This window comes from Lissotriton vulgaris, chromosome 9 (assembly GCF_964263255.1).
Source record: "Lissotriton vulgaris chromosome 9, aLisVul1.2, whole genome shotgun sequence".
NCBI lineage: Eukaryota > Metazoa > Chordata > Amphibia > Caudata > Salamandridae > Lissotriton > Lissotriton vulgaris.
In genome coordinates this window covers 360,000,121-360,013,592 of record NC_141697.1, presented here as the reverse complement: position 1 = coordinate 360,013,592, position 13,472 = coordinate 360,000,121, and positions in this window count along the sequence as shown.

Sequence of the window (13,472 nt, the reverse complement as noted above, 5' to 3'; positions counted from 1 at the left end):
GCGCAAAGATGCATGAATGAGTGACTCACTGTTTGTATGTGTTTCGAAGACAGCATGTGTGCAGGACTGTATGGTTGGATGAGTGTGTGCATGGGTGTGTTAGTGAGTGAATGACTGTCTCAATAGCATCTTTATGAGTAAGTACATATGTTTTAAACTAGTATATGTGAGTATTAAAGTTTATAAGTGAGTATATATGAGAGTGAGAGATTGGAAGAGTTCCGGTATAAATAAGTATGTGTTTCTATAAGTGATTGTTTAAGAGAGTAAGTATGTGCACGTTTCTGTAGAAGTAAGTGCAGTGGTGTGTGTATAGCTGTATATGCAAGTAAATGGATGTTTGATAGTTTATTTGCATGTGTGAGTTTGTGTGTAAGTAACTCTATGGATGAGTATCGGTGTGTAACAGGATGTATAGGTATATGAGTACATATGATGAGTGAGTACATGTATGAGTGATTATATAGAACTGTTGGTGAATGAGTGGATGTGTATGTAGATGTTGGAATTACTGAATAGGATGTTGTAACTGGTATTGGTATCACCATTTTTTTGGACATTTTAGTTTCTATTTCTTAATGTGTCTATCAAAGGTTATATTAGGGTGAGAGGAGGTCTGCCATTCTTTCACAAGGATGATGTCATCAGTGATGTCATCAGTGATGGTATTTGAGATATCATCAGTGATGTCATGAGTGATGTCACTGACTATGTCATGAGTGATGTAATATGTGACGTCATCAGCAGTGCATAGCGGGCGCGCGAGTTATAGTTAGCTGAACTAACTATAACGAGGGAATTTCAAAGGTTTTGTATGAGTTAAATGTCCAGCTTACTATAACATGTGTGAAACCTATGGTTATTTGGTTGAATTTCTAAGGTTTTTTAAATGTTAATTCCTAACTATAACGTGTGTGAAACGTCTGTTTTTTTCAGTGAATTTCAAAGGTTTTGTAAATGATAATTTTTAAATGTATTAAATATTATATTTCTTTCTTTTTATACTAATTTCTTAATTGTTTAGTATAAATATTTATGTTTATATTTTTTAAGTTATATTTCATATTCTTAATGTAAAATAATCAAACTAAATTCAATTTTTTTTGTTTACTAATTACATTTTTCTTTCAAAATATTAAAAATAAATTCTATATAATTCCTTTTCCATTGTTTTTTTTTGGGGGGGTGATCTTACCATATGCGTATCGTGATCGCACTATACTTTGTACAGTAATTTATACGCTGCGCATACACGTCACAAATGCGCTTTGACGTTAAGCTTCGCATCTACGCTTCCATGTGACGTCATGTAGGGTGTCCCGTATGCATACGGCGCGAACATTTCTAATTGTTCAAAAACATATATTTATGTATTTAATGTACATATTAAGGGAAGACATTATCTGGGATAATCATGAAACTAGTTTTTTTTAACTTATAATAAGCGTATATTACTTTTAAAAACAATTACGCAAATCGCGGAAGTACGTCATTCACATTCGCATCGTGAAAGCACCGAAAACGCACCGTAAGCAACCGCAAAGCCATCTGACTTAAAAAGAAGAGATTAGATTGCTTCATAACATTTCCTATGCCAACTCTTGAAAGACCCCTCCTATTTAAATCATTCTACTTTGACTTTGTAAGAAGTATCTCTTCTCTGAAGCCTGTCAAATTAGAACGATGACAACACCTATGGACTCATCTTTCAGCCACTCCTCTGATGTAGAATTTACTGAAGGGGAAAAAAGGTAAATGCACCTCTAGTGACCTGTAAAATTTGCCAAACTACACTTTCCATGGGCAATCCTGCAAAAAAAGATTCATTTGGCACTGCAAGTATGGTGCGGCACGTGACGACCTTGCACCCCAATGATTTTGCAAGAGCTGCAACACGGAGGTCGCAAGAGGACCCACCTGCTGCTGTAGCAAGTATATCAAGTGCACCACCTGTAGTAAGCAGTCCACAACCATAGATCGAACATGATTTTAGTGAAGTTAAAATCCTCTGCATTTATTGTGACAAACTTTTATGTTACGGGGAAAAGTCCATTGACCTCATAAAACGCAGGAAGCGTGAGCATCGCTGTCATCGTCATTACTTTTTTCACATTCCATTTTGTTCCTGTTGGACACTTTTTGGGTTGCTGTTCTATTTTTTTAGCTTTCAAAAAAGAATTGTTCAAAAAATACAAAAAAATAGAAAACTTAAAACACAAAAAAAGTTCTTTTTAGAACTACCTACACTGCTCAAAGAAAGAACTATATTTCAATGTTAGTCTGTAAAAGTTTGTCAGAATGCATGTGTAGTTCATAAATGAATGAATGAATACATTACTACTGTATGGTGAATGTGAAACTGCAGAACTATAAGGAAGTGCTGCAGCATAAATCTATAAGGTTTTTATAGTATAGTGTAGTACTTCCGAAGCATTGAATGTAACATATCAATATAAATATGTTACAAGTCTATGCTTCAATTTGCACTGCTAGTGAAACTACCTAGGTCAATTTGTATATGTTAGGAACTGATTTACAATGCCCTTGTGCCTCTTTTAAACATCTGTTGCGTCACTTTTGTGATGCAGCGGTTGTGCAAAAGATGTGCCATAGTGTGTGGCATATCTCTGGGGATGTATAACTTATTGTACATCTGCTGATTACTGTTTGAATGTAGTGAATGGATTACTACACACTGATTAATGAGTCACTACAAAACTATAACAGGAATGACAGAGTGGTTCTTGCAAGTGTAAGGATAAAGACTGGGGAATTGAACATATAAAAAATAAATTTGCAGGTGCATAGAATAGTGCATGCATAGTCTATAGGAGATTCAAGCAGTCCAATCTCTAAGGCCCACTTTGCACCAAGAGTACTTAGGTACTGACTGAATTATTACAATTCTGCAAGCAGAGTGTGTGGCTGAATGCATAGCAGCTTTACTTTTACAACAATGTATACATAAACATATACTACTATATGGTTCACTACTATATGGTTCACTACAATACTGAACAGTAGTATGATAGTGTTTGCTGGACGTGTAAGGATACACAATGAGGAATTGAAAGTATAAAAGATACGTTTGCTGGTGCATAGAACAGCGCATGCACAGTCTACAGAGGTTTGAAACAGTCTATGGGCTAACGCCTGTTTTAATCAATGAGTATCTAGATAGTGGGTGGATCATCACAGTTCTGCAAAGAGAGTTCCTCACTAAATTTATTACAGCTTCAGTTTTCCCATGGTACAATGGAAAAAAACATACTGCTGATTGGCTCACTACAATACTAAAACAGCAGTGCCAGAGTGTTTGGTGGAAGTCTAAGGATACAGACTGGGGAATTGAAGGTATAAAACACACGTTTGCAGGTGCATAGAAGACTGCATGTATAATCCATAGGGATTTTAAGCAATCCATACCCTCAGACCCACTTTGCATATTTTAAATCAATACAAAAATGTAAAGAATGTATAACGGAATCTATAAGTGCTTCACTTTTAGTACAATGAATATATTAGTAGATAGTGCTCAAACCTTTATTATTTTTAAACAATAAATGTATTCTTCTAACATCTCATAATTTAACAGACCTTCTAAAATAAGTTCATAAGGTATTTCATACACATCAATTCCCTTGTTAGCAGTTTTGGAATTAATTTGTTCTAAAATGTCAACATAATTTAATGCTTCCAGAAAATCTGCATCAAAGCTTTCGTCTTCGAAATCATAGCTCATGTCTGCAGCACTAATTTCCCCTTCTTCACTCTCATTGCCTGTGACAGATACGATTAGTTCTTCAATTACACTCAAGGTAATATCCAAAATCTCCTCAGTATGAGGCTGTTCTCTTTCCATAATTTTTCCTTTCTGTTGTTGCTCCTTCTATAAAAATATAAACAGTTCATTTTATCAGTTTTTGTAATATATAATACAAAACAAGCATTTTCACCTATTTTGGCCTACAAAAAATATTATATAAATACCATTGTCTAATAACATTCCATTAGTAGAGTTTTACTCCTTTACAAAGTTATATAAATATAATTACTTATAAGGATATCCTGTTCTTAGGTTTTTGATCCAAAACCACTGACATCATTTGCTCCGTCCCCGAGTGCTCATCCCTCAACCCGATGCTATTCAACATCTACATGGCCACCCTCACACAAGTAGCCCACCATCACAACATCAACAACATCTCCTACGCCAACAACACCCAGCTCATCCTCTTCCTCACCAAGAAGCCACATACCACCAAAAGCAACCTCCACTACACATTGAACGACTTCACCAAATACATAAAGAGCAAATCTCTAAACATGAACTTGCACAAAATGAAGGTACTCATCCTCAGATTCACCCCCTCAGCCACAAATGACTCCTGCTAGCTGACTACACTGTGGTCAGTACCAACACCTACCAACTATGTCCATGACCTAGGATTCATCCTCAACTCCTCCCTCTCCATGTGTAAGCAAGTCTACACCGTCTCCTCGTACTGCTGTAACATACTCCACAACATTTACAAGTGGATCCTAACCAAAAGAAGAAGAACAGTGAAACAGACCCTCATCAGCAGCAGACTACACTGTGGCAAAACCCTCTACACAGCAATTCCAGCCAAACACCTACAACAACTACAACAAATCCAAAAGACCTCCACCTGAGTGCTCATCAATGTCCCCTGCTGCAGCCACATCACCCACCACCTGATACACCTACACTGCCTCAATATCAACAAGAGGATCACCTACAAGCTCCTCACCCTCACTTACAAAATACTCTACAACACCAGACTAATCTACCTTAACAGCAGTAATCCTGAAATGCCAAATTTTGATCTTAAAATTTTGGCTTTAAGAATATTAGGTAAGAATTTGGTAACTCTTTAGGCAAACGTTTAAAAACTAATTGACTATCATTACAATTTATCCAACCTTTCAGACATTTTAAATAAACAGTATGTTGTAGAAGGTCCATCATGAAAAATAATTGCAACAGCTACAAAAGTTGTTCCTGATATTGAAACTTGACCAGCTACAACATTTTTAATTAAAGTTTCCAATTTTCTTCCATCAGCCCTACAACGTTGCAGCATTAAAATTACATACTGTCCATATCTTTGTATAAATAATGTTGATTAGATTTCTGATTTATATGGGCCACACTCCATGTTTTGACTTGCTCCTCTAATTAGATTGTTAAAAGACACTGATTCACAGTCAGGTAAAGTTAAATATATGAATCTTTCAGTGTCTATGTTAGTGCTACATGTAATCAAACAATTTTGACAGTCATGTTGCCATTCATAAGAAAGGCCAAAAAGGTTTTCAATATCTATACCTTCATCTTCCAGTACACCAAGCATAAACATTAAAAATTCCTGACAATCTTGCTGAATATTCTGCGTAAATTGACTAGAACCAGAACATATGTCCAAAACATTTCGAATATCAGAAACACTTTGTATTTTACTTTTATCACTGCTACATTTCTCATAAACAGAATACAACAATGAACAGAATCTTTCGTCCCGATTTTCAACAATTTGCTGTTGCAAACTTTTAAGAACAAAAACAACATTAACAACTACATTAGCATAGCAGTTGCCACCACAACTATTTTTAAACCGATAACCAACATTCTCTTCAACACTGTCCTTTTTCTTTTTGCTTGCAGGCGCAACTTCATCTTGTTTTTTTTCTTTCTCTATAGTCTCACTACAGATATTCTCAAATCTTCTTTTTCTACCTACCACACACTTTTCAAATACTGGATATTGACCTAGATTAGGTGCATATTCTCTTCTTAACCTATTATACTCTTTCACACAATTTACATCTGCACTAACCTTTGTCTCATCAAAATCAATCAAGTACAATCCAGGTAAAGTTCTGACTCGAGACAAAGCAACATATGCCATACCCTCTTTAATCACGATACTTCCAATATTCACTAAAGCACTGTCTACACTTAAACCTTGAGATTTATGAATGGTCACTGCATATGCCAAACAAATAGGAAAGTGTTTTCTGCGTACATAAAAATCTTTTACAATCAAAAACCGAGATGAACAATGACTAAATTGTTGTACTTCAGTAATTTCATCAAATTTGATTTTCAAAAATTCAATCCCATCTCTATTTACATAATTAACAAAATCAACAATTTTACCCATTGCTCCATTTACTAAACATTTTTCCACATTCAAATTATATTGTAAAATTACCCTACAGTTTACACATGCATACAAATTCTTTTCTAAACCAGCAGTTTTACTTATCAATTTCTCTAAAGAATCCAATTTCCTCTTCAACTTTTCACTGAAAATAATAGTGATTCCTTCATGTTCTATGTTATCAATAGCTTCCAATTTTATAATTTCTTCATTTTCCAACTTTAACATTTCTTCATTGAATATAGAACGTTCACGTAGTGTTGGCATTAAGCAGATTACAGATTTGTTTTCTGCAATTCTCATGTATATTTTCTCTGGGACAATATTTTCATTTGGAAACAAATTGGAAAGTAATTGTCTCTGTAAAACTTGTTTGCCATGTCCAGTCATTTTTCCAATATTTATATCTTGAAGAATAGTTCCATAATCCGCAACATTTGCCTGTCGCTTATTTGTAATAAGTTCCTTTTACTCAAAATATGACCAAATGTTTACATTTCCAATGCTCCCCGAAGACTTTCTGGTATCTTCATGCACCAGTGTTTTAAACACTGGTTGTCCTTTTACAGGAGTAAGTTGCAGAAGATCTCCAAAAACTATGATGTGCTTTGCTCTGAATAATACGTCATACTCTGTTTTAAGAATTTGCTGCATTCTTAAATGCACAAAAGCAAACATTAAGTTTGATACCATGCTTACTTCATCAATAATGAGAAGTTTCATTTTCCTCAAGACTCTTGAAACTTCACAAAAAGCTTCTCCAGATAGCTTGTGGTATTCTAATTTGTTTTCATGCTCTACTGGTAGCATTAATAAACAATGTAAAGTAATTCCTTTAATATTGTGGGCTGCTAATCCAGTTGGAGCAGTGACAATGACAACACAAGACAAATGCGACTCAGTTATTTTCTATAGAAAACTTCTGATTACTTTAATTAAAAAACTTTTGCCTGTTCCAGCTTGTCCACTTACATACCTTCGGATAGGTTAAAATGATAAGCAAGAGCACTCTTTCTTCTCATGAAGTAATACATGTGTCAAGCTGTTCTCTCACTTGCTCATATATTTCTTTCTGCTCAAGATTACTTGTTCTTCCAAGTTTCCTAAGTTTGTTACATATTCTTGAGCTTGATACGTTGCTGTTTCCACCTCTTCCATAGCAGTTGCTGCTTCATTTTGAACAATTGGTTCTCCTAGTGGGTCCTGACTCAACGGAGCAGAAGTTTGACTCTCTTGAGAACTGTCTCTAGCAATCTCAGCAGCAATTGTAGCTTCTGGCTCAATTTCATCATTCAACATTTTCACATAATTAGCAAAAACAGGCATTCTATAGTATCTTTAGTTGCATTGAAGAAATCTTCATTGCTCTCGAAATCTCCAAGTAATTCCAATTCTGAACACCATGGCTTGAAAAGTTGCAAAAGAGCTAAATAGTAAAATTCCCTTTTGTCAGGTGTTTCGCAACTCAGTTTACGGTGATTAATCAAATGTCCTTTTCTTTGTTTCACCAGACATCCTTCGAAGCCAATCACAGCATATATACCATTAGTGATGTTTTCTGTAATATTCCGTTTGTAAATATAGTTTTGCAGAACCTCATAGAGACAAATGTTCTCAAGATAATGACTTCTATTTGGATAATATGTATCCAAAATATTTGTTTTCACAATATCTGTACTTTCTGGCTCTTTTTGAGCTAAATATTCAATTTCTTGTACAGATTTAAGAACTCGGTTTCGTGTTGCAGCAAGACCTAGACTCACCCAAATGATTCTTCTAGATTTCGAGTAAAGACTTGCAGATGATAAGCGATACGAGCATTCGTACGTTCCAATGTCTCGATGAGATAACATCTTAAAACTGTAAGTATATAATTTCTTACTTAGACTCTTCTCGTTGGAAATCTCTTCCCAAATTTCCTTCAATTCCGTCTTTTTTGATTTTGTTATGTACGATGTTACATATCGAGCAACAGCAATGGAATTGTCTGCAACATATTGAATAATCATATTAGCATTCCACATGGATAAAATGACTGGGTTATAGTCATTTATGTATTTTGACTCTTCATTTCTTCTTAAGTTGTAGGTATTTTTGGGAAACTTTCTTGTGATAGTATGTCACAAAGATGACATAAAACTGTTCACTCTTCCTTTCGATATTACTGGACGTGGAAATCTAAAACGGCATTTGGTGTAGAATGTGTCCTTAAATTTGTACTTTCGACGACAGTATTTCCCACAACGATGGCTTTGGAATCGTAAGACTTGTTGTCTTAAGTCCTTATCTTGTGTACTTTTGGGTATATCACATGTAGCATATTCTTCACTAAAAGACAACACAGTATCATCTGAGTCTGTTCCAAATTTGGGAGCATCTTTGATCCATATTAGCATGTGTATGTGAGAAGCACCTCTTGCTTGATACTCCTTTCTCCAAAAGAAGTCCAGAACCTCTCCAAGAGGAGGATTTTTTTATTGGTGATAAAAGATATCATAGCTTCAAATCTATGATTGAAATACCTGCATACATTAACTGGATCTAAAGAGCACAATTCTCCAGGTGTCTTGTATTCAATATTTAGTATATTTGGATTTTCCTCTTGAATAAATTGAAGTAAATCATCCCAGGCATATTCAGCACAGCTTAGAGTAAGGAACCATGTAGGAGTTCCTAAGTTCCTTAGCATACATTTCAGTTCTCCATGACGACGGTACCAGTACTCATTAGTACCACGCTGACATGCCATCAGATTAATCAGCTGAGATTCCAAAACATTATCTTTCTGCAGTACTTTATCCATAAATTCCTTTGCCGAAACATTTTGCAGATCTACACCTGTTTTCAATATATGGTTTACTGCATAAGAAAGTCCAGAAAAATCACTCTCAAACAAAAGATGAAACAAATACGGAATACATTGTCGAAATCTTGGATCTTCTGCATATAATCTTGATGTCCGGTATTCAGATGCAGGAATCTGCACAGGTCGGTCATCATATCGTCCTCCTTTTCCTGTGGGAAACAACTGAAGGAAACAACGAGCTTCCAAGCTTTTTTCCCATACACTAATGGGACTTCCTTTTGCTTCTTTCATTTGGAATAACTCTATAGTATTCCCATCACTTCTTTAGAATGCAGTAGATGAACACTGTAATGTTCGTAGATTTCTTCAGTTCTGGACACATCCACTTTTTCAATTTGTCCAGATGGCAAGTCACTATCTTCTTCTACAGTTATTTCTTCTTCTCTCACATACACATTTCTGTAATATTGATTATTTTTTACCAGATACAACGTTGCCTTTTTCACTTTCCTAACATCCACTAATTCTTGCCAGATTTTCTTACTCTTAGAAGGTACGCCATTAACAAGAATAACTAAAGTTTCATCCTCTACATTTTCGACACCAATTGTTTCAATATTTTTCTTTAAATCTAGAGGCAAATATACAAGTCTTCCCTTTAAACGTCTCTGTAAATCAGAAGGAGGCAATTTTCCTGTCTTAGGCTCCATATGAACAATAGCCTGAAATGGATGCACACATTGAATAAGAATAGACTCATAGGTATTTAAATTCATCAGTTCAGAATGGAAAGGGGCGACCACTCGGTCCCCCTGAACGTACGGTAGGGGGCCCGGATCCCCCCGGGATCCATTTTGGGCGGGGGGCGTGTCACGGCTGGTATGCCCGAAGTGGCGTAGCCGGGGCGCGCCTTTTTCCCGCCCAGGAGGGGTTGTCCTAGACACCTACACCGTTGGACACGCCCAGTAGGCATATCGGAGGAGGGTACACGCCCTCCCGAAGAGGAATAAAGAAAGCAGGAATCCGAAGAAGCGTCCTCTTGTTCCTGTGCTTGGAAGCTGCACCCACCGTTGCACGTGAGCCCTCGACGGAACAAGGAGCAATTTTGAGAACTTGTAATTTTGTGTGTTTCTCTTTCAGCGACTTCGAGCCTAAGGGTCCAGGATCGTGTTGAGCAACGAGGATCGAATATCCGTCAACGATGCCTGGCAAAAAGGCGGGAAAGAAGTCCGGGACTGATCAGATGCTTCGCATGCTGATAAAGGATATGGCGAGTATGAACAATACGGGTAAACCGAAAAAGGTTATAGGCCCGGCATTGCCGGGAGTTGTCCCCACGGGGAGGGGTAAAAGGGCCAGGAATAGGACGGCAGGGGAGGAGGTCCCGGTTCCCGAGTTACCCCCGGCAAGCCCGGTCATCCCAGACGCAGGTCAACCGATTCCGGTTGTTGTTACGCCCGCCAGTGAGGAGGACATGCCTCCGGAATTAGCTGCCCAGTTGGCCGCATGGCTTGGCAGGAAGGGGGGTGCTACGGCACCGAGAGATACGGCCGAAGAGGCCAAGTTACTAATGCAGCAGTTGCGGCAGTCGCGAGATGCCGCGAAGGCGAATGTCCCTCTTGTCCCCCCACAGGTGACCTCGGAAGGACCGGCAGCTGGTGTCGAAAAAACAGCGGGAACAGCAACGGAGCCGGGTAAGCAGGCATTGCCAATGGCAAGGGAGGGGTCTTTGCCCTCAAGACGGGAAAAGGTGGTCCAACATATACCGTTGGCCACGAAAGAATTGATATGGGCTGATAAGTATGTGAATATGTTTTCTCTGCTGACTGACCATCGCAAGATGGAGTATGTTAAGACACAGAAAGATTTGTGGCACCCGAGTGTATGGCGAGCCAAAATGGCGGGATTCAGGGTGGATGAGACAATCTCAAATTGGGCCAAGGCCTTTGCAATGTTTTCTGCAATTATTGGGGAGCGTAAGCCCGAGGTTTTGTCCGAATTGTCCTGCTATCAGGCACGAATAATGGATTTTTATGAAACGTATGAGGGCAATGAGTGGATGGGTTACGATATGAAGTTTCGTAAGGCCAAGGAGTTCGATTCATCTCTGACGTGGTATTGTCTCGACTCGGTCTCTTGGCAGAAGCAGCTCCTGCCGGGCGCGACGAAGTCAGCCTCGCTTGGCGGAAATGGGTCGGGGCCTTCCCGCCATCAGCCTGCGGCGCCCTTTCGAGCGGGCCCCACTGGCGACCACCAACCAAGGAATGGTGGGAATGGGGGTAGGAAAGGGGTCTGTTGGAATTTTAACAGGGGCAATTGCACAAGGCCACAAGGGACATGTAAGTTCAGACATGTGTGTGCAGGTTGCGGAAATTCTTCACACCCCGAGAGTTCATGCAGAGCCAAGAATGGTGATACATGGGGTAGAGAGGGGGGCCAAACAGGTCTGAGGGGGACCATCGTGTACCGCTACCTACCCCCGTTGATATCATGGCAATGATCCCCTGGCTAAACAAATACCCTGATCATGTCTCCGCTGGGGTGTTGAGGAACGGCTTCCTATATGGTTTCCACATCCCGGCGGGGGATTTTCGTGGGGAACCCCTTTGTAGAAACCAACTGTCGGCTCAGCATAATCCAGTGGTAGTTGAGAGGAAGATAGCAAAGGAGGTTGACCTTGGCCGAGTTGCTGGCCCATATAGGCACCCGCCAGTAACTGATTTCATCTGTTCCCCGCTGGGAGTAGTCCCCAAGAAGGACCCGGGGGAATTTAGGCTGATCCATAACTTGTCAGCTCCAAGGGGTCTTTCAGTGAACGATGCGATTGACCCAGGAGTTTGTTCGGTGCAGTACGCATCCTTCGATGATGCCGTCGCCATGTTGAATCGCCTGGGGCCCAGAGCGCTGATGGCAAAATCAGATATCGAGTCAGCGTTCCGGTTGCTCCCGGTACACCCACGGGATCAGCGTCTGTTAGGCTTTGTGTTCCAGGGCTGTTACTACATGGATCGATGTATGCCAATGGGTTGCTCCATCTCTTGTGCTTATTTCGAGAAATTCAGCTGTTTTCTGGAATGGGCAGTTACCAAAGCCACTGGCCATAGCCTTGTTATGCATTATCTGGATGATTTTTTGTTATTGGGGGCAGCCGGCGACACAAAATGTGCGCAGGCCTTACATGAATTTTGCACTCTCATGAGGGAGTTTGGGGTGCCATTGGCACCAGGTAAGACGATTGGGCCGTCTACTTCACTCGAATTTCTTGGAATTGAGCTCGATTCTGTGGAGGGATGTTTCCGTTTGCCAGAAGGGAAAGTGGCGAAATTCAGGGCTTCCCTGGAACTGTGCATCAGCAAAGAGAAAGTTACTCTTCATCAGTTACAACAAGCAGTGGGCCAGCTTAACTTTGCCCTAAGAGTGATACCAATGGCCCGCCCCTTTTCCCGCTCTATCGCACAAGCCATGGTTGGTCTCAAGGAGGGACACCACCGCACAAGACTGTCGGCAGAGGTTCGCCAGGATATGCGCATCTGGTTGGCGTTCCTGGCGGACTTCAACGGTCGAGTGGTGTGGAACAAGCCACCAGCGTCTTCGGACGAGCTGGGTTTGTGGACCGACTCGGCGGGGAGCGTGGGATTTGTCGCCATATTTGGTAATCGATGGTCGGCGCAGACATGGCCGACATGGTGGCACACCAGCGGTCTCACAGGTAACATTGGGTTTCTCGAGTTGTTCCCCATTTTTGTGGCTCTGAAGGCATGGCCGGATGAGTTCAGAGATCGCTCTGTGGTGTTCTGGTCCGATAATATGACTGTAGTGGAATGTATAAATAATCAGGCAGCACGCTGCAAGTGGATATTGAGATTACTGAAGGAAATTGTACTACTTTGCATGAGACTGAACGTACAATTCAGGGCGAAGTGCCAGGTGTACTGAACCAGGCGGCTGATGCACTCTCTCGTTCACACATGCAGGCTTTCAGGGGTTATCTACCTTCCGCGGACCTAGCGGCGGCACCATTCCCCGAAGCACTCTGGCTACTCGGTGCCCCGGATTACAAGACCTCGTGGCAGCAAGCTTAGCCCCCAGGACAAGGAAGGCATACGAAGGAGCGTTTCGTTCCTATTGTGCATTTTTGGGTCCGGCAGCGGGGGACAGTTGGGGTCGGGAGGATTATGTACTGAAGTTTCTAGTAGCACTGCACAGTGAAGGCCGATCAGCGGCAACTGCCAATAGGCACCGGGCCGCCATTTCATTCGTGGCGCAGGCGCATGGTATCAAGGACCCGACATCGTCCTTTTTGGTAAAGAGAGCCCTTCGTGGTTGGCAACGCCTTGAGGGTCGTAGAGTGGACGAGAGGCACCCGATTGGGTTAGAAAGGTTGTCCCTGCTAATGGCGATACTCCCTACCACATGTTCCTCCCAGTTCGAGGCAGTGCTGTTCCGGGCCGCTTTTGCATTAGCATTCCATGGGGCTATGC